Raw genomic sequence first — 23,562 nt, 5'->3', positions numbered from 1 at the left:
AATCTAGTACCCTTTCGCACGATTCCATGCTCAGCGGGGGTGGCTTCCAAAGAAGGCCCCACAAGCTACTGATAAAACACCTTTGCAAGTCAAGGCTCGCAATGTTTCCCCCTATTTCCCACCCCTAAAAGAATGGTAGCATTGGTAAATTGATAATCTAGGTATATTTGCAACCAAACAGAATTTTAAAAGACTCATTTCTAAATAGTAATTCTAGAAAAAAGTCTACATAATTAATGAACACTTGGAAAACTTTTCTTCTCTACCATTAAGTATCTGTGAGGTAAATCCAATGCCAATCAAACATGTGACATCAAGGAACGTCCTTAGAATGCCCTTTACTGCTTTACCTATCTTTTCCTACACAACCAGCTCTTTGGAAAATCAAGGTGTAAACTGCTATGGCATATGGAGCCACACCTTGGTCTTCCACTTTATTTTTCCCTAACATGAAATGGGTACTATCAATTTTAATAGCGCTGAAAATTTTCCTACCTTTGAGTTGCAATAAGTTGTATATTACAGTGAAGAAGGAGCTTTTGAAAATATCTTAGCCGATTTTATGGATGTTGCTTCACAGGGGATTTGAACCACTTTGGCTGTGGGAAAACTGTTTTAAAATAACATGCAAAATGTATCTATATTTAAAGTATTTCTGCTAGAAATTTTTAGAAATATTTGCAGGATATTTGCATTATAGTAGCAATAGAGTAAATTGATCCTTTACATTTAAAAAATTCATTTTGTTTCAAAATTGAACCAAGGAAAAGAATCCAGAATCTGATTTATTAGCTAAATAAAAGTTTTAAGTGATTAGATACATGTCAACTCAAAACTCAGGAAAAAAGTACCACAGTAACAAAATCACCTTTTATAAAACCAACTATGCCAATGGATAGCATCAGAGAAAATGTTATATACAGTCATTGGGATAAAAAAAATAGAGGAGAAATAATAGCAAATTCAAATATTTTATAGTTTTATCTTAGTCACATTGGGATTCATAAGTGTTAAGTGCAGCAACTGAGCCCTCTAAATCTAGGAGTCTAATAATAACTATTTTAGCTGCCATTTGCAAAGCACTTACTATAAGCCAGACATTATGCTAAGTACCTCACATGCATTATCCCGTCTAATCCTCACAATAACCTATGAAGTGGGTAATATTTTTATTTTTATTTCATTTTTATAGATGCCTAAACTAAAGCTTAGAGAAGTTGTCCAAGATCACTCAGATGATAAACAAAATCTCCTGGGTCCAACGATCTTTGACTTCAGAATAAGAACTCTTGATCATTACAAAATATTAACTTCCTTTTAAAGAAATCCATTGTGCATTCACTCAAACACTTCTGTTGATCAGAAGGCCAGGGGAAGTTTTAAAGACTGATCAGATTTGTTTTTTAGAAAGCTCTGGCAGTGGAGTGGGGGATGGACTATGTACAGGAAGAGACACCATGATATCAGGATGCTGTTTAGGATGCTATCGCAGTGGTTTAAGCAAAACATGAGGAAGACGCCCTGTTCATGCAATGGCAGTGAAGATGGAGAAGAAGAATCAACTTTGATTTTTATAATATAATTAGTAAGAGTAGATGAGACACTGGATAGTAAAAGGTGAGGCGAAAGGAGTTATTGAGGATGACCCTGTATCTTCTGGTTTAGAGCCTGCGTGATGTCATTGATGGAAGAGGAAACATAGGAGGACAAATGGCCAAGAACAAGTTGATGAGAACAGTAGAGATAATGAATTCTGTTTTGGTGCCTGGGGTCATTCAGTTAGGTGTGCAGAACTAAAGATAGTCATAGGAGTCATTACCATATGGATAGAGGTTAAAGTCAAGGGAAGAGGTGAAATCACAAAGGGAAGGTTTACAGAGTTAGAAGAGGAAAAGACCAATGGTTGGAACTCTGTGAAACACCAGCATTTAAGGCATGGACAGAAAAAGGGGAGTACGCAGAAGATACACAGCAGCAGAGCACCGAGTGGTAGGAGAACTAGAGTGAGCTGTATTTGGGAAGCAAGGGGAGGGGTTTCAAGAAGGAAATGATACAGAAAAGCCAAGCAAAAAAGGATCCACTATAATTCTTCAGATTTAGCCATTAAAAAGCTATTAGCACAGTATAAATCGAGCTAAATATAAACGGAAGTCAGTGTCATTTTAGAGTCATCAGAGCTTGTTTGGGATTAGAAATAAACTACTTTCATGATGGGAGAAGGTTGTCAAAGGCTTACTGTGGCTTTAAAAAAGTATAGGCCAGGCATTTGGTGTTCCTACAAATTCAGAATTATGTGTTTGACTGGGTTTAAAACATTGGCATTGCTTAATCTAAATTTTTAAATTTAAATTCAGTCTTAAAGTGAGCAGTCTTCAGATAAAAAATACTTGACATTCCATAATTGTCTTTATGTAAGCCAAAGGAGCATGTTATACAAACTATATATGTCCAGACATCTTAACTTATTTAGTACTAACATTATTTTAAGACTTGTGTCATTCAGAGCTTGTGTTGAGACAGAGCATATATTTTTGTTTACCAGCTAAAACGAAGCCATCACACACCAAGCAAGAACATCAATGGGCCCACCAGTTTTAAAATCATGTGACTGTGATTAATTTTTAATTTGAGGATTCTCATTACTCAAATTTTGTGCACCAAAGAAAATTTTATTTTTATACTGTATTATTTTAAACCCAGAGAATTCAAATTCACATAAAATGTACTCTCACTGTTTATATTAATGTCATTTTATGTGTTAAGTGCCTAAAAAGTCTTTTTAGAAGTTAATATTTGATGAATTTAACAGAGAATACATTTTTACTTTACTGTATTACTTCATAAACAAGTTTTATACAATTAGTATTATCTTTAATCAAAATATTGAAGTCATTTCTTAACATCTTACTCTTTGTAGTCCTTTTAGCTGATAGGACTTGCAAGGTGTTTGTGTTACTCTGAACTATTCTTCCCTTTGACTGCGCTGCCTACCCCAATCCTGTGTTTTATGTGAAGGGCATAAATTATTCTGTTTTACAGTTGAGACACTGAGTCTCTGAGAAAGTAAAAAGAACAACTTGAGTTATGGGCAAGTCAGAGATTAAATCAGACAAAGAATGGAGAGATTTTTGTGCTTTCAGCCCTATTCTTTCCTTCTTTGTTATAACACAAATAGGCTGCCTCTATACCCAAAACTGGCTCTACTGATTTGAAAAAAAAAAATTGATTATGTTATTTAGATTTTTTTAAAAAGCCCTCATTTTGTCATCCTCACTTGTAGCAACTGGTAAGATAATCTTACAACATCTAGAGCTAGAAGTATCTGATATCTCAAAATTACATGTATGCCAATGATAAATAAGTAATGTGTAATAGGTCAACATTAACACGTTAACAAAGTTAACATTGATGTTGCTGAAAAGAGAATGGGTAACATGAAGTCAGTCCAGCTGCAAACAATCCATAGTCACAGAAAGTAGGAGGGGCTCTCTAAAGTTGGAAAGCCATTTCATTTGGAGGCCTTAGAGGAGAAGACTTCAACAACAGCAGCTGAGACAGAAGAAAAAAAAACTTTTCATTCATGTTCCAATTCTGCAAAGCCTGAACCCTAACTGATTAGAGGGCATGTGACAGCCAAATGGGTTTGAACAATAGAACAGAGTGTGGTGGAGGGATTCAAGTTTGGGGCTAGGAAACTGGAGTCCTGAATTTTCTTTAAGGTCTTGCCAATGACTTGCAGCCTGGCTTTACCCTAATTATTTATGCCCCCTCTTTCCCTCCAATGTTTCAATCTCTTTGTCTATAGAAATCAGGGGGGAAATCATTTGTAGCATGCTTTGTACGATTTGTGCTGAAATATAATAGCAAACTATGATAAAGAATTCTGTTTAGTCCTAGCTGGAGACAAATGGATAGGCTAGACCACCCAGAATATGGGTGAATTTTTAAGAAGCAATTATCTTCATTCCTTGTTTTACATTTTAGCATGAAAAAAAAAAAAGAAAAGCACAAAAAAGTAAAAATAGAGAAAATTCACCCATAAATCCAGAAATCATCACTGTTGACATTTGGTATATTTCCTTTCAGTCTTTGTGTGTGTGTGTGTGTTTGTGTGTGTGTGCGTGCGTGTGCTCTCATGACACACTATTAATACACACACTATTTAAAGAGAAAAAAGTGTTTTTAGTGAATTATAGTCATACATAGTACTTTGGTGACTTGCATTTTTCGCTTAATAGGTAATATCAACATTTTTAAAAAATAATCCCCTGAAGTTTTTTTGGTGGCTCCCACATTATTCTATTGAATGCATATAACATTTTAAATCAATCCCATCTTGTTAGATATTTAGGTTATTTTCAACATTTTGTCCTTAAAAAACGAGCTGTATTAAATATCTTTTTGGGAGCTTGGTTTTTTTGGTTTTGTTTTTGTGGGTTTTTTTTTTTTTGAGGCAGGGTCTTGCTCTGTGGCCCAGGCTAGAGTGCAGTGGCCCAATCATAGCTCCCTGCAACCTCAAAGTCCTGGACTCAAGTGATCCCCCCACCTCCTGAGTAGCTGGGACTACAGGTGCATGCCACCACAACTGCATAATTTTTAAATTTTTTGTAGAGATAGGGTCTTGCTATGTTGCCCAGGCTGGTCTCAAGCTCCTGGTCCAAGTGATCCTTCTGCCTCAGCCTCCCAAAGTGCTGGGATTATAGGCGTGAGTCACTGCTCCCAGCCTAAATATCTTTAAACATGAATCTTTGTGTCTAATTAATTATGTGATTAAGATAAGTTTTGAGTATCAAATCACTGAATGAAAGGATATGAACACTCTAGGCTTTTGATATATGTTACCCAGTGGCTTTGGTCAGTATTGTATGAGAGAGTACATTTCCCTAAACTTTCTCAAATAATGCTGCTTTCTTTTTTCTTTCATGTGTAATATTTGATACATTTCTTAAAAGCATATTTTTGTTTTATTTGATTATTAATGAGCAATCTTATCGAATTAGGATAAGTATATATGCACTTTTCATTGAATCTCTTATTTTTCAACCTAGATGACAAAATCTTCTATCTCATCAAAAGAATGTCTTAGAAGAACAAACTTCTGGCTTATCGTTAAGAAGAAAATCGGAACTGAAATCCCCAGAGAACATTCAGATATCTGCCAATGGTCTAGAACAGGGATGGCAAGTTTATGCAAATATATGATGCCTTTGTTCTCCCTTCTCTCCCTCCAATAATTGGTAGACATCACTAATTAATCATGGCACTGTTTTCTCAGTGAGCCTAAATGTACTCTCAAAATTCTTCTCCAATCACTACTGTTGCTATGAGCTATTCTCCCTCTTTGTTGGCACTAAGAGATGAGATGAAACCAATTTGCCTTCCTGGCCCAGAGTGCAGCCAACATTTCCATAAAAAAAGATAAAGGCAAGGAACAGTACAGTGTTATTCTGACCTATTTCTTCTCAAATATATATCATAGAAATGCAGTATTAGACACACAAAAATTTTCCTATTATATATATTCCACTAATATAGCCAATGTATTTATGAAAGTTCTCACCCCTTTTCCGTGTCTTCCTTAATTTCTAAAACAGTACTCCTTGAAGATAATCAATACCTGTTGGCTATCTAAAAATGTAATTGTCAAGATTCTACACTACTATTGTCTTTCTAGTTATCTTCAAGATCAATATAAAATCTTCCTCCAAAGTTTGCCTTCACTGACCATCATTCAGTTATGTTTCTTCTCCCTTCCAATCCCTTTCTATTTTAATGTCCTCTTTTGATGCCATTGTTACCATTCCCTAAAGAGATACCATTTCCTGGGATGCTGAATGGCCATGCCTGAGACAAGTCCATTCAATAAGCACATAAGAGGGCGACTGCTGTGTGGCATCCTTAGAGAGCAATAAAATCATTCTTACTAGACCATCTATCTTGGAGAAACGGTGCTCTTTTATTTTGCTGCAAAATAAGGGAGCAGCTGGTGAAGAGCAGATAATAAGAGCTGCACTCTCAATGAGCAGCAGGAAGAACCAAGGCCAGGGGAACTGACGAGGCATGACTGGTCAGCCTTTCTCACCAGGGAGCTCAGCCTGGGTCCTTGTCTTCGCATCTCTCCTCTTCCAGTAGCCTGGGCTACCCACGACCAATCCTGACCTGAGGCAAGAAGGATTTTAAGATGTTCTGTTTGAAATTCAGTGCATCTGGCTCTGACCTTGGGCGTAAGAACAGACCATGGAACCTCCCACATAGTCAGTGTCCTTCACTTATTCAACATTTTTGAGCATCTATTATGTGCCAGACACAGTACCAGAAAAGACAGACATAATACCTGCCAAAGGCAATACAAGGAATAGTTTGGGAAGGCTTTATACACCCCATAATCTCCAATAGCTCCCTCCCCCATCCCAAATAAATACCTCGCCTTTCTTAAAACCAGATTGCCACTCAGATCCTCTCCTGTGGAAACTCTGGAGCTACCACTGACTGGTCTGGTCCCTGTGCTCATGAAACTTACATTTAGCAGGTCAAGCACCAACAAATAAGCAGTTGATGACAACCCAGTGCTACAAGTGCTCTGATTGTGGCACTGAATGGTGCTGTGGGTACTCAAGAAGGACATCAAACCCAAATATATCCGAGATGAGACTAGAGAAGGTTAATTTTGTGTCAGCCTCACTGAGTTAAGGGATGCCCAGATAGCTGGCAAAACACTGTTTCTGGCTGTGTCTGTGAGGGTGTCTGTGAGATCAGCCCTGGAATCAGTAGACTGATCCACACTCACCAACGCGAGTGGGCGTCATCCGATCCATTGAGGCCTTTCCAAATAGAACAAAAAGGCAGAGGAAGGGTGAATTCTCTCTCTCTCTTCTGGAGCTGAGACATCCATCTTCTCCTGCCCTTGGAAAACAGAGCTCCTGGTTCTCAGGCCTTTGAACCTGGGACCAAATTACTCCATCAGCTTTCCTGGCTCTCCTGCTTGCAGATGGCAGATGGTGGCACTTGTTGGCCTCCATATCACATGAGCCGATTCCCATAATAAACCTCCTCTTATATATCTATTTATACCTTATTGGTTCTGTTTCTCTGGAGGACGCTGACGGATAACAAAACCTGAAGCATGATATAACTTAGGGTGCAAAAAGGCAGGAGTAAAGAGCCCTAAGCAGAGGATTCAGTATCTACAAAGGTCAGAGGGAAAAAAAATATGACATATCCCCAAAACTAAATGCTAGTTTTGGAGAGTAGAATGTGAAGGCTAAAAGGTGAGAGAAACAGAGTAAATCTCGGGAAGAGGGGAGGGCAGTCGAAAGAGAGCCATAAGCCATGAAGTGGGGTTTGGACTCTTCCTTAAGATAGAGAAATAGGAAGTGAAACCAACAAGTTTGAAGCAAGCAGATGAACTGATCGTGTGTTCAGAAAGACCGCTCTGGCCACGGTGTTGGGAATGGAGAGGAGGGAAGTGAAGCTTTAGAGGAGACTTCATCAGGAAGCAGCCACAGAGGGTCACGAGGCTGGAGCCAGGGCGGTGGCAATGCAGATGGGAGGAAGCACGGGGATCACGTTAGTTTGCACGGGCTACGGTGACAAACCACCACAATCTGGGTGGCTTAACACAACAGAAATTCACAGTCTCATGGTTCTGGAAGCTAGAAGTTTGAAACTGAGGTGCTGGCAGGGTCATGCCTCCCCTGACAGATCTAGCGGAGAATCTTTTCTCGCCTTTTCCAGCTCTGGTGTTTGCCAGCCCTCCTTGGTGTTCCTGGGCCTTTAGATGCACCGCTCGAGTCACGTGGCCGTCTCCTCCCTGTGGTCTTAACATCATCTTCCCACTGTGCAAGTCTGTCTCTATGGCCATATTTCCCCTTTTTGTGAAGGACACCAGTCATATTGGATTAGGGTCTATCCCAATGACCTCATGCTAACTTGATTGCCTCTGTAAAGATAGTATTTCCAAGTAAGGTCATATTCTGAGATGCTGGGGATAAGAACTTCAACATATCTTTTATGGGGGACAAAATTCAACCCATAACAGGAGTTCTTTCTTACTCCCAGCCCCAGTCTCCCCTGATGCACTGGGTCAGACGGGTGCCTTGTGCGTGGGCCTGAGCCCCTGTCATCCTGGATATGGGACCACCTGGTTCTTCACAGCCCTCCTTCCAAAGGCTTATCTCAGCCTAGGAAACAGGCTCCTCTGGATGTTCCTACTGACACTGCTAGATAGTTCAACTCCCAGAATGTTGTCTGTACCTTAATTCCTCAGCCCAGGCTCTGTCCATCCTTCCCAAGACCCCATTCCCAGGATGTGACATTCCTGTTGCCAATTGCTATTCCCGACTATCACCTGTTACTTATTTTGCAATCCACTAGATCAGTGTTTTTCAAAATGTGATCCACAGATCAACTGTAGCAGAATAACCTAGTATTATTTAAAATGTGGTTTATTTTGATCCACCCAATGCCACTGAATCAGAATCTCTAGATGTGGGTCCCCAAGAATCCATATTTTCAACACACTGTCTTAGTGGTTTTCATGAACACTCGAGTTTGAGAATCACTACTCCAGGTTATGCACTCTGTTCCCCTGGATTTCCTCCCAGCCACTGCTGCAGGACCAGCCTCCCAGTGTTGGCACTGGTAGGTCTTGTTCTAGACTCACCTTCCTTTCCAGTCTGCCTTATGTAGTCATGGTGAAATCACCCACTCCCAGCCACCAACATGGATCTCACAACCAGAGGGGCAGAATAGTCCTGTAATAAACTATTCTTATGAAGAAAAGACTCAAGTATTGTAATGTCACTTGGCTTTGTTAGGGCATTTAATTATATAACACTGATAAAGATGTGATGAGAATAAAGTTATTTATTGATGGGCTCTAAGAATACTCAGAAACATTTAAAACCTGATAGATAAAGCACCTACAGTAGAATCATCTAATGATTATGTATGTATAATACTATTATATAATATATTAATAATTATATTTATTATATATATTAGGTAACAATATATTACATATAATATATATTATATTATAACATTGTATTATGTTAATAATATAATATGTAATTAATATATTGCATTATATAATGTATATAATAGATAGTGAGGATAGGCTATCCAGAGCCCTGTTTCCCTCAACCCTGAACACTCATCCCCACTCTAATCCCAAAAAAGTCATATTCTGAAAGTTCTCAATCACCTGATATTTAGTTTAAAAGAGCAAGTCTTCCTTCTTATTGGTTTTAAGGGCTTGGAATCTTGAGTTTGGCTCCAATATAAATGGGTTATACAATAGAAGAATTGAAGTTTCAACTCTATTTAACCTCCAGAACAGAGCAAGCAGGGGGCCCAGTGCAGAAGTGGCACTCCTGCAGGTACCAAATAAATATTTGATGATGTTGATCATATTCTTGCCCAAGGCTGAGGGAGTTTCACCAACAGAGGTGTAGATGATCATTCCTCAGTGTGCTCTTATTTGTACATAAAACCTGTATCAGACTTTTACTTATTAGTAACATTACACATCGTAATGATAGAGGAGTTTTCTAGGCATGGATACCCACCAGTTATTTATAAGTAAATCCTTGAGTGTGAAAAACAGAGTTAGGAAACTCCAAAACAAAACATGAGTTGACAGAATGACCAATCTCACATTTAAAGTAACATAAAAGGCTGGGTCTGGTGGCTCAGGCCTGTAATCCTAGCACTCTGGGAGGCTGAGGCAGGAGGATTGTTTGAGCTCAGGAGTTCGAGACCAGCCTGAGCAAGAGCGAGACCCCATCTCTACTAAAAAAAAATAGAAAGAAATTAGCTGGACAACTAAAAATATATAGAAAAAAATTAGCCAGGCATGGTGGCACATGCCTGTAGTCCCGGCTGAGGCAGAAGGATTGCTTGAGCCCAGGAGTCTGAGGTTGCTGTGAGCTAGGCTGACTCCACAGCACTCTAGCCCAGGCAACAGAGTAAGACTCTATCTCAAAAAAATAAAATAATAAAATAAAATAAAATAAGAGCCAATTATTCAAATAGATTAAGCCTAAATAAACCCATTTGGTCTTCGACTATATTCCTCGAATATTTCAGTCAAATTGGGATGTTATTTATTTCATTCGTCCATTTTGTAAAGATGAACCTACCATAATTACACTAAGTTTAAAGAAAAGGAGCTTTCCGTTCAACTTTTTAAAATTCAGCAAACTTTCTTTCCTAATATTAACAACAACCAACCTGTATGTAACCAACATTTGCTATGTCTTATTGATCTGTTTTTAAGTCAGCTTCTATAATTTCAAAATAAACACCTTTCTTGATTCTTTCTCTGCTTTCTTTAAACAGTTGATGCTAGGGTGAAGGTGTTTTATAGTAACAGGCAAAGTCAGGGGTTGTTGAACCAGTGACACCACCAGAGACCTCGCTGAAATTTATTTGAGTAAGAGGAAGCTTGTCCAGCTGCCTTCTCACCTGCTTTTTGACCCTGGGCCTGACATTTACACAATACTTTCTATACTGCGCTTCCCTGCATTATCCTCTGTTGTGCAAAGCCTCTTAGTAAAATCCCACTGAGGTTTTAATCCCAATACCTCACCAAGTACCCTGTAAAATAAGATATATAGTAATAAAATGCTGTTGTTCTCATTTTCGTCACACCATTTCAAAAATATTTTCCTTAGCTAGAAATTAATAAAATCTAGCTGATTAAAGTAGTCCATGTTCATATTCCATTATAAAAGAGTATTAGATCAAACGTGGAAGGAAAGACAATGAAACAGACTTCTCAGTGCCCTCTCCAAGGCTGTCCACCTCCCCATGACAAACAGGGGGAACAATTGAGTACCCCATCTTTGAAAGAATGCTTCTCCCTTCCTATTTACTGCTTACCTTCCCAATCCACTGTTCTTTGACTGGTTGTCTCAGTCTTTCAAATACAAATGTGACTATGCTTTGATGATATTCTGTGTAGACCTCAGAAAGAGTTACCCTTTCATTTACCACCATGAAATGTTCCCTCTGAAACCCAAACAGAATGTAAGAAAGCTCTGATTTTTACTTCATTTTGTCCTCTCTTACACACATAATAACCTTTCTGTTTCCAAATACTGTAGGTAATTTGGCAATCCCAAACTGTGTAAATAACCACACCCTTCTCTAAGTTTCAAATATCCATTAATTAAACTACTTCCTTAAAAGACTTTTTGGAAAGCAGAGGCCAGCTATGAAAATGTACGTTGGTATTTTTATTGAACTCAATTAAAAAACAGCCCCCATATCATGTTGTCAGCATTTGTTTTTAATGTGCAGCATAACTCACTGGGGCAAACATAAAGTCGAGTTTTAAAAGGCCAAGGTAATTGGGTTTTTTTAGTTGTTGCAGAGTTTATAAGTTAAAGAACCTGTGATCTAATGTCCTTAAATCACAAGATTTCTTACTTTTCAATGAGATACACAGGGTTAAGTTCCACTTTTAAATGTGTCTGAGCCTATAGAAGAGAAATATAAACAAAGGACCAGAACGCTGGTTGCAATCAAACTTTAACTTCCAAGAACAAAAGTCACCAAACTGGCTTAGCTTAGTGTCAGGCCAAGCTCAGCATAGGGACAGTGCCAGGGTATAGAGCAATAACGGCACCAATCAAAGCAAAGCAGCATTTGAGTACAAGTCTGAATTACTGTAGGAAGGAAAGTTTATGGCATTTTTTTCCTCCACTTTGAGGTTTGTCAACAGAGTTGCACAGTGGAGAAAAAAATATACCTGTCATTTGATAAAACTGCATTTGCACAGAAGACACAATGAGTTTTATCATGCAGATAACCAGTTCAACGCATAAGCATTTCAAGCTGATAAAATCAAGAGTCATCCACAGCTAAGCACTCAAGAGACTAAAAGCAGGAATGCAGCCTGATCCCAATGCTAAATAAGGAGTAATGTTGAAGGTGAGCTCACGAGTGACTCCCGCTACCATGCCATGCTGGAAGCCTGCAGGAAAACCTTGACATTGGTAGCTGTGATAATTAAAATACAGGTCAAAATAATATGCAAAGAGATCTCAAAATATAGTACCTTAAGGAAGATAGGAATTTCTTTCACACATTACGGCCCAGAGGCAGTTGGGCATTCTGGGGCAAGGAGGTGGCTGTTTCAAAACCAGACAGGGAAGCAGGTCGCTTTTATTTCGTCACTGCACCTTCTGTTAAGGTGTTGATCTCATTCTCATGACTGACGGTGGCTCATGAGCACCAGACTGTGTTCCAGCCTTCAGAAGCAGAGAAGGAAAAAGTAGAAGGCAACCAACCTCTCTTTCAAGGACGTGCTCCAGAAACTGCATACATCACATATGCTCACAGCTAGATGCAAAGGAGCTGGGAAATGCCATTCCAACACTGAATATCCATCTAAAACTCAGGGTTTCCCTGCTCAAAGGGAAATGGATATCGGGATTTAATTAGCATTCTCTCCTATAGTAGTTAAGGATGACATACTTCAGAATATGTGTGTATATGTGTGTGACTGCGTGTATACACATGCTCATATACAAATATTCTTAAGAGGAATTGGGGCTCAAATATTATTTGATGGCTAAGATGGATCAAGGGTAGACTTTGAGGCCAGGGAGACCTGAGTTTGATCCTGTCTCTATAACTGACTACGTATGTAGATCTTTGAAGCATTAATTTTTAATTTTCCTTTTTTTTTTTTTTTTTCTTGAGGCAGGATTCTCCCTCTATCACCTGGGATAGACTAGAGTGCAGTGCCGTCATCATAGCTCACTGCAAGCTCAAACTCCTGGGCTCAAGCCATCCTCCTGCCTCAGTCTCCCAAGTAGCTAGGACTACCGACACATACCACCATGCCGAGTTAATTTTTCTATTTTTTGTAAAGACAGAGTCTTGCTCTTGCTCAGGCTGGTCTTGAACTCCTGGCCTCAAGCAATTCTCCCACCTTGGCCTCCCAAAGTGTTAGGATTACGGGTGTGAGCCATCATGCCCGGCCAAAGCATTAATTTTCTTACCTATAAAATAAGGATAATTCTTACCTCTTAGACTGTTATGAGGGGCAAATTAAATAATGTATATTCTTGTATAATAAAGAATTTGTCTGGTCTTTGTCCTAGATTTCTGGCAGGAAGCTTCTAAAATCCTTGGACTTTCCCAAGTGATAGGAGGGTCTGTGATTTTTGAGCCCCACCTGGGTTCATGCTGATGCGCTGGAGAAGGCCCAGGATGGAGGCTGGTTATCAGAAAGACCAACCACGTGATGAGATGGTTGGGGCTTTGAGCCATGTGATATCAGCCTGATCTCCTGACCCCGGAGAGAGAAGAGGGTAGAGACTGAGTTCAATCGTGTGTCCAAAGATTTAATATATAGTGAAACCTCAGTAAAAACTCTAGACACTGAAGCTCAGTGGATCTTCCTGTTTGTTGAGTGAAACATCCCGATCCCACAAGGAGAAGACAAGGAAGCTCTGCATTTGACACCCTCCCAGACCTTGCCCTGTGTGTCTCTTCATCGAGCTGGTCCTCATTCGCATGCTTTATAATGAAACTGTAAGCATAAGTATAGTGCTTTTCTGAATTCTGTGAGTTGTTCTCATGAATTATTAACATCAAACCCGAAAGGGTTATGGGAACCCCTGTATTTGTAGCCAGTCATAAGTGTGGGCATCCTGGGGACCCCTGAAGTGTGGCTGGCATCTGAAGTGAGGGTAATCTTGTGTAGACCCGAGCGCTTAAGTTGTGGGGTCTACACCAATTTTAGGTAATTAGTGTCAGAACTGAATTGCAGTACACCAACTGGTGTCAGAATATGCATAAAATGCTTAGAGAGTACCTGGCATGTGGTGAGAGCTAAGTCCTATTATTGCTAAGTGCTGTTATTGCTTTTAATCATTATTATTAGGGTTATCATTACTTGATTGAATTAATAAAATAAACCATTGAAGTAATATTTAACTATTATTCTGTAATCCTTCTCATCAGAGTTTTATAAGTGTTTTTCTCAACATGTGGCTATCTCTAGGCCTCTTTATTTTTATTTATTTTTTATTTTTGTTTTGTTTGTTTATTTTTTTTAGAGACAGAGTCTCACTATGTTGCCCAGGCTGGCCTTAACACCTGGGCTCAAGCGATCCTCCCACCTCGGCCTCCTGAGTGGCTGGGATGACAGGTGCAGGCCATGGCATCAGGCTTCCAAGCCTCTTTCTAGGAATAGAAAGTTGAAATGAGGGCCTGTATTCTTACCAAGTTAGTGAAGAAAACCCAGTACACCAGCAGGCCTTGCCTCAGACGAGCAACAAGGACTGCCTTCGATAGCCCCAGGTTTAAAGGCTCCCATGGGAGTGCCCCTGACAAAGTACACAGGCTTGTAAGCCCCTCAGAATTTGAAGAGGGGGAGTTTTATTCAAGCTAGAGGTGACCTTGTGCCTATATTCTGAGGGCTGCCACCGTGGAGAAGGGTGGGATCTCAACTCAGAAAGTTGCTTTTGCCTGGCTAGCCCAAGGATGTACTTTATGTCAAAGACGAATTACCAAAATCTAGGCGCCAAACAGTTATAAGGAAGATGTTTAAAGCACTTAAATGTGATAGAAAAAACAAGCGATTTATAGTTTGGCAGAGCTGTGTTCAAATCTAGTCTTTGCCACTAGGCGACTATATGATTTGAGGCAAATTTTTTCATCTCTTCAAATTTCAGTTTCCATCTTATATAAAATGGGGTAATAATGCATCACACACGAGGTTGTCATGAGGAAGCGATGAAATGATGCATGTAGAGTATTTATCATCGTGCCCGGCCCACGGTGGGTGACTGAATGCATGTTAGTTCCCACCCCACGTCCCTTCAACTGGGGGCATGGTGGGAGGAAAATCCTTCGGCTCGCTTGCGATTTAAAAAGCCTAGTGCAGAAAGCTTTCTAGGATCAGATTACCACTTATTCTTTTCCTGAAAGGCAAGTCTTGGGTTACAGTTTTACTGTAAACATCTCCAAAACACTGCAGGCAGAAAGATCAAGGAGATTTGCAGTTCCTAGAAGGATTCATGATATCCCATGAAAGTTCATATTTCAAGGCCGATCTGCTGGCTGATGGGATTCTGTCATCAGGGGTTTTCTCTCTCCATGTGGCTTCTCAGAAGATAATCTGACCTTCAGAGTTTATTCCTCACAATTTGTCCCTTTGCACGGATAGTATTTTCTATCACTTTGGCATTTAGAGAATATTACTATTCAGTATTTGCCACATGGAATGGAACTGGACTCCTTCACTAACGAAAAAATCTTTTTTATTTAGTCAGAGCTTTTAACTCTTCTTTCCTCCCTCTCCCTGATGCTAAAATCCTGTCTGCCAATATTGCCAAGGTAGAAAGAACTGCAAAGTTCAAGGTTGCTTTCAAGACGGCTCTTTGTGTAGTGCCATGGGGAGGTAAGATATGGATCCTTCAGAGGAATGTGCTTTTACAGCATGCTTGATCTGTAGGTTGGTGGACTTCAAAAATCATTAGACTAAATATAATCAACCAATAATTATATACTTGTAATTAAGGACGTGTGCAAACATAAACTATAAAAATGTTTACCCTAGTATTGTTGGGTTTCTACTTTATAAAAAAGGTAGACAAAAATTAAATGAACAACCCATAAAGAAGCAGTTAACTTAATTATTGAATTTATAGAATAGATCACTATTTATCCCTTAAAAATGAAGTTGTAGAAATATATTTATTAACATATTTATATATTAGCAATCTACATGTGCAAAAAATGAGCATAAAATTATGTATTGTACAACCTCATTTTTGTACAAAATAAAACTACATGTTTATGTATTATATATATACTAATATATACTATGAATATGCCAAGGAAAATATCTAAAAGGGTATGCACTTAAATCCAAGTGATAGAATTACAGTTGATTTTTATTTTCTTTTTTCTTGAATATAGTTTCAGGGTTTTTTTACCATGACTATGCATTACTTTCATATATTTTAAAAAATATTACGAGAATAATTATTTTCTGATCACTTCACTAGGCTCAGTGAGATGTAAGGAAAGCACAATGAAGTTTCACAGTAAAAAGAGTTTACGTGCTAGAAGAGGCAGTGTATTATAATAGAAGACCAAGCCTCCGCTGAACACTAGGACTCTGGTCTCCATAATAAACTCGCCTCCGTGTGCGATAACTGTGGGCAGACCGTATCCCTTTTCTGTACATCACATTTTCCATATGGAAAAGCACAATGACACTCCACACCTTGATATGATATCACTGAGATTGGATGCATACCTCTTACATGCTCTGGGTCACAGGAAAAACCCACACAGTGTCAGCACTCTGAATTTCCATTAGTGATACGAGCTATGGGTTTGTTGGAGTATTTATTTAATATTTCTATTTATTTTGCTATTATTAGATTATGTTCTGGAAATTTTTCCATGCATCATGGAGAGAGGCTTCTCTGTGGGGAATCTTAAATTGGTAATCATTTCCATCAGGAGCTGAGAAGCTGTTTTGTTTTTTGCTTCTCTGTTAAGGTTAAAGAGATCTTTTACAAGTCTCCGCATTGTCTGGTTTTGTAGTACAGGCTCTACTAAAGCAAAGTGTCACAGATAGTATGGCTTCTGATCAGAGAGCTGGGTATTTCAGAGAAAGGGAAATTAAGAGTTTGTAATGGCTGTTTAGACCACGTGCAGGCCACGGAAGAGCAAATAGAGTATAAAATAGAGAAATATTGTAAAGTTGTGCAGGTTGGTCTTCAGCTTCTACAAGGAGTCTTTAATAACTTCTGCATGAGACTCTATGGTTCATACTCTTGAACCTTTGCAATGTCCAATGATATGAAAAAAAATGCTCATTTAATCATTTAAGAAGAGTAGAGAAAAGGGTGATTGCTATCAATTGTTTCTTCAAATTAACAGAATAAATCTGACATTAGGTATTTAAAACTGAATAAATAACAATGTTAATAAGCTTAAAATGGGCTTCTGAGACTCTCTTCCTGATTAACTCTATGTCATGCACACTTCTACATCTGGCAGAAAACCGAAGTACTGAATATCTTATTCTGGCAACATCAGGTGCTTAATTATGATTAATTTTCGATTCCCATTTAGCCATTAATTAAAGTAGGTATCCTTGACTTGACATTCAGTGCAAGAAAAGCTCAAAAAAGAAAATGTGATACACAATTCTCCTGAAAAGCCACTGCCGGTTCCTTTATATCTGTTGCTCACTGTAGCTATAGTAACCAGCATTTAAGACGAAAACACACAAAATCAAAGTCCTAGGCTGATGCGACAGCTCTCAAATGGCTTTGTTCCATGTCTAAGATTTCCCTTCCTCCTCTTGCATCATATTTCACCACAAAGCCTGGAGTGACTAACTCACCACCTGGGGATGGGCAGAGCAATGTTCACAGGGACAAAGGGGACAGGGGTCCTGGAGACGGCTGCATTAGGGCCACCTGTCTTTTCAGAGAAAATAAAATGTAGGTGTCCAGTGCAGTTAGTGAGACTCAGTCCCCTCGTGTTCTGCTGGGAAAGAACGAGGCTGGTCTGCGACAGCTGCTGCATTGAGTGGACGGTGCTTGTTCAGTCCCTCCAGGAGCACAGATGGGGTCAGGCCCTGCATTGCCCAACCACAAACTCACCGTAACCTCGCTTGGGCTGGATGGTGACCTCTACTTCTAGACTGAAAAAGGACAGATGATTTTTCAAGTGTTGAATTCTAAGCAAAGAAAGAGGAAGGGAGCAGGGTGGGAGAGGGAGGATAAGCTGGAATTAATACTCTGAGCATTTATAGAAAACAGCTTGGGGCAGTGATTTTTTATTTGGACTTAAACATTTTAGTTTATTTCATTTATTTTTATAGCAGATATGGGCAACATGTTCAAATAGAAACTATTCCATTTGGACATTTATATTTTCAACATAAAGGGACGCTGACTATTGCATCCAAGATTAGCCTAAAATGCTAAAAACATACTTTTTCAGCATTCTAGTAATCAAGAAAAATTAGACTACCTCCCAAATAGAGAAAATTATAGACCTTTTGGAAGACTACACACATTAGAGTGCAAGGCATATTACCTTGGTTGGAGTATTTTTACACATGTAAACCCTTAACTGAACAACAAACTAATAATTCCCAAGAATTTCTTTAAAGGAAGTTTAATATTTTGGTTGGCAAATGTGCCCAGAGGAAGTATTACATTAGTAATACTTGCTTTTAACACAGTTCCTTTCTTTATGTAGTCAGATTGCTTTATGGTAGATTAAATCCACAAATTGAAAAAAGGGGATACACTTGAGTTTTATGACTTACTCTGCCAAAAGAATACTCTTAAGGAGCACAAAAATAAAACCCTATCTCATGCCTGAGGCTAAAGTTAAATGATTAATGGCTTGAGAAAAATAGAGAAAGTTACAATATGTATGAGGAAATAATCCATTATTCAGATGTGGGAGAAATACACAATATTGCTTTGCTAACGAAGATCATAGCTGTGTGATCTAGCCTTGGACCTCTCCAAATTAGGTAGGCCCTAAATCCAGTGATCTGAGGTTAAAAACGTAAAAGTTATGATCCATAACACAAATGCTCCCTTTCCTCAGGCTCCTGGGTTCAGTCGCATCTGTTGGATGAGTTCTCTGGCACTCCTAAATGGAGAAATGGCTTGTGAATAAGAATTCTAGAACTTTCCTGTACGTCTGAAGTGCTGCATACGACATTTGGACCTGAAAAGCTCATTTATTGGTTTAGTTCTACGGTTGGTACCCTTGTGAGTGGTAGGCAAGGTGAGGGAACTAGGAGTCCCATTCAGTTTATCGTGTTTGCCTTTTTAGTACTAAGCTCATAAGAAAAACAGCATCAGTTAAAGAGGCACAGCTGTTGGAAATGTTTTATTTTGGTCAACTGGCAGACAAGCATAATGTGATTTCTTGATGCAAAGGGACAGACGCTTTTGAATGCAGCCATTAGCAAAAAAAGAAGGGTATGTCTTATTGATTGTTAGAGCTAAGAATCGTGCTGGTAAATACAAAGCTGGCATTTATAAGGCATTATGCCCTGAGCAGTTCAGACATTCACCAGAGTGGAAACAGAGAACCAAATCAGGGGTTTCCACTACAAGTGACTTAGTAAGGCTGGTTGTCTGGCTCTTTTGAAAGCCTAGGTCCAAAAGCAGAGCAGCATTCTAAACAGAAAGTATGTAAGTGCACTAAGTGCAGGCACAGGGACTTGAGTGGGCTGGGGAGGGCTCATGCCATCAGGATACCAAAAGTCCCACCAAAGTGAACACTCTACCTGTCTTGATCTTCCAGAGCATTGGCTTAGGGTCCAGAGAGACCTAACTTTAAAGCATAATTCTGTGATTTAGGGCAAATTATTTAATTTTTCTGAGCCTCAACTTCTCATCTATAAATCAATGGATTTTTTTGAGAAACAACTTAAAGTTTACAAAGTGCTTACTTAGCACAGTGCCAGGTGCATATAAGGCTTTCTCTCTCCCTCATGGATCTCACTACCGTGTCATTTACTTCTCTGTTTTAAACCTATATGTCAAGATAAAGGCTGTTCTTTTGCATATCAATACATTCACTTGCTCAATATTTTATCAGTTCTCAGTCTTTTCTTCCAATATTTCCTCAGTTGAAAAAGAACCATGAAAAAAAGCAGAATGGTGTAGAGTTATTGTGAGAATAAAAATAGGTAATGCATATAAAGCACATGTTTGGGGTGAGCATTCATATATTCATTCTTTCCACAAACAGCTACTGAGCACTGACAATATGTATGCGACTGTGCCACACACAGGGGGACACAAAGGGGAGGCGGAATTGGGTCCCTACATCCAAGCAGCTCACAATCTATGTGGTGTGGTACAGGAGTATGTGAAACTATTCGGGCAGGGGCAGATACCTAAACCACCTCCGAAAAAGAGGTATTGCTTGAGCTGAATCTTGAAAGAAAGAGGAGCCAGCCAGATTGGAAGTAGAGGAGAGTGGAGAGAGTGTGTTAAGGAGGAATGGAATAAGTGCCAGGCAAATACAACACATTAGTTCAATACACTTTTCAGTTCCCTACTCTCAAACATGAGCCATCAGGGATTGTTACCCTCTGTGGGAAACTCCTGATATGAGAGATTGAACTTCAAACTAAAAAGCATAAACAAACAAAAAACCCAACACAACCTTGAGGAAATAAAAATAATGCAAGGAGAACTCTTTTATCATTGAGATTATTTTCGAGAATAATTATTGTGAATATTATCATTGAGATCAGGGAAGACATGATGAAACAAGAAGAGAATGCTATAAAAAATTTTAGAGAGCAAAATAAAAGATCTTTTGGAAATTAAAATCTGGATATCAAGGCCAAGAGAGTTGAGATGCAGAGAAAAAACTAAAGAGATAAAATAATTTTAGTTTTAAGATGGACAAAACTGAAGCCTGTTACTATTTTACAGATTTTCATTTCCCCCTTAAAGGCCTACACATAGGAATTATTTCCAATACCCCAAACAGCTGACTGCAAGATAGTCAGTGATACCCTATGGAGAGGGGGTACTGAGAAGAATGAAAAGATAAGACTGAATTTCCTACTTCTCAGTCTAGAAAGGAAAACTGTTGTTTCCCATCCTGTGAGTGGTGTTAGTGCATGAAATCATATGACATAAAGTAGTGAGACTTTGTTCCTACTGCTGCATGTGTTAATAATTTTTGAAAGAGAATAAAATCATGACTCTCATACAAATATAAGATACACATTTGTGAAAATTTTTATTTAACTCATTAATTTAATGAGAAAACCAATAAGATATTACACTTGGTTCAGGAGACAATTCAAAGTACCACACATTTATAGTGAGGTAAGGAATGCTGAAATGATTTTCAAGGACAAAACTTGGGAAGTGGATTTTATTTGCCTTGGTTTATAATACCTAAATCTGAAAAGAAACTATGAAGTGTGTTAAGATCATATTAATGTGTGCACTTATGGTAGAGCCACTGGTTCTTTTTAATCATATTACCTTCTATATGTATTTTTAAATTTGTTGTTTTCTCTGTATTAGTCATGGCTCTCCATAGAAACAGAACCAATAGGCTATACATATATATATATATATATATATATATATATACACACATATTTGGAAAGAGATTTATTATAAGGAATTGGCTCACACAATTATAGAGGCTGAGAAGTCCTGCAATCTGTGGTCTGCAAGCTGGAGACCCAGGAAAACTGGTGGTGTAGTTCTAGTCCAAATCCAAGAGTCTTTGAACTACTAATAGGAGAATCCGTGGTGTAAGTTCCAGCCTGACTGCAGAAGAAGACCAATCTCAAAGCTCAAAAACAGTCAGACAGAGAGAGTGGATTCTCCTTTACCTCACATTTTGTTCTATTCAGGTCTCCAATAGATTGGATGAGGTCCACCCACATTGGGGAAGGCAATCTGTTTATTCGGTCTATTGATTCAAATGTTAATCTCCTCTAGAAATACCCTCACAGAGCCACCCAGGATAATTTTTTTTAAAAATCTGGGCACTTTGTGGTCAGTCACATCCACTTTGATTAAGTAGATAACCAAGTATTGTTTCTCAAGCCATCCATGATCTCATTTTAATCGAATAGCCAAATCTCCTCTGTGACAACTTTCTGATTTTTGCCTTCCCAAAAAGTTGGCTGGCCCTTGATAAGATTGTTAATTAGGCGGATTCTTCTTCAGCTCCTTCTTGTTATATTCTAATTTTTTGAGGAGGTGCCACAGCCCCTTTCAAGGACCCAACACCAGAAAATAAACTTCCCAAGGTATTCCCTTAGCCAGGCAAAACCAAATGCTGATGATATTTTCTTCCCCCTAACAGATCCATCAAAACCCACCTGTCTTGTGTTTCCTTCCCTAGAATTCTTGTTATTTTTTAACTTGATAAGCCATTCCATGTTACAGAATTAATAATGTCCTTTCCCAGATATTATTTGCATTTTAACAGAAGGAAACATGAAGATATATTTAAATGTTGAGTACATATTGAGTTTTGTTTGGTGTTCGGCATTAGGCTCTGTCTCTGTTATCATGTGTGGTCAATTTCTGGACTCAGGAAGCTTACATTCTATACAATTAAATCAACATGATAAGCGCTCTAGTAACATTATAAATAAAAAGTCTCAGAACTCCTCAACTTAATGTTCAATTGATTTTTAACTAAGTGCCAAGACAATTCACTGGGGTAAAGAATAGTCTTTTCAACAAATTGAACTGAGACAAATGTATATTTACATCCAAAAAAATGAAGTTGGACCCCTACCTCACACCATTCACAGAATTAACTGAAAATGGGTCAAAGACCTAAATGTAAGAGCTAAAACTATAAAACTCTTAGAAGAAAGCTTCAGAGTAAATCTTCATTACCCTGTGTTATAGACTGAATTATGTCTATAATAGACATTACAGACATAAACAAAATTCACATGGTGAAACCCTAATTCCCAATTATAGACTATATTTGGAGAAAAGACCTTTAAGGAAGTAATTAAGGTTAAATGAAGTCATAAGAGTTGGGCCCTAATCTGATAGGAATGGTATTGTTATAAGAAGAGGAAGAGGCACCAGAGATCTCACTCTCTCTGCACACACAGAGCAAAGGTCATGTGAGGACATAGTGAGAAGGTGGCCATCTGCAAGTCTGAGAGGCCTCACCAGAAATGACTGGCACATTAATCTTGGACTTCTAGCCTCTAGAACTGTTAGAAAATAAATTTCAGTTGTTTAAATTACCCAGTCTGTAGTATTTTGTTATGGCAGACACAGTAGATTAATACATCTTGGATTAAGCGTGGTTTATTAGCTATGACACCAAAAGTACAATCAATCAAAGAAAAAATAGATGATTTGGACTTTGTTAAAATGAAACATTTTTGTGCTTCAAAGGACCATCAAGAAAATAAAAAGACAACCCACACAGTGAGAGCAAATATTTGCCAATCACATCAATCTGACAGGGAACTTGTATTTAGAATATACAAAGACTTCTTGAATAGGCATTTCTCTAGAGAAGACTTACAAATGGCCAATAAGCACATACAAGATATTCAACCTCCTTAAGTCATTAGGGAAGTGTGAATCAAAACCATAATGAGATACCTCATCTCACAAACTAAAATATCTACAATTTAAAAAACAGACAATAACAACTATTGGGGATGATGTGGAAAATTGGAACCCTCATACACTGCTGGTTGGAATGTAAAATGGTACAACCTCTTTGGAAAACAGTTTGGCAATTTCTCAAAAACTTGAACATAGAGTTACTGTATGACCCAGAAATTTCACTCCTAGGTATATACCCAAAAGAATTGAAAATGTACATCTACACAAATACTTGTACACGGAGTTTTACCAGCATTGTTCATAATAGCCAAAAAGTAGAAACAACCCAAATGCTCATCAACTGATGAGTGGATAAACACAATGTAGTATTAATATATCCATGCAGTAGAATATTATTCAGCCATAAAAAGAATAAAGTATTGATACATGCTACAACATGGACGAACCTTGA

The sequence above is a fragment of the Lemur catta genome, chromosome 1 (genome assembly GCF_020740605.2).
Source record: "Lemur catta isolate mLemCat1 chromosome 1, mLemCat1.pri, whole genome shotgun sequence".
In the NCBI taxonomy this organism is placed as follows: Eukaryota; Metazoa; Chordata; class Mammalia; order Primates; family Lemuridae; genus Lemur; species Lemur catta.
The sequence above is the reverse complement of the archived record's forward strand: the minus strand, read 5'-3'. Positions refer to the sequence as shown.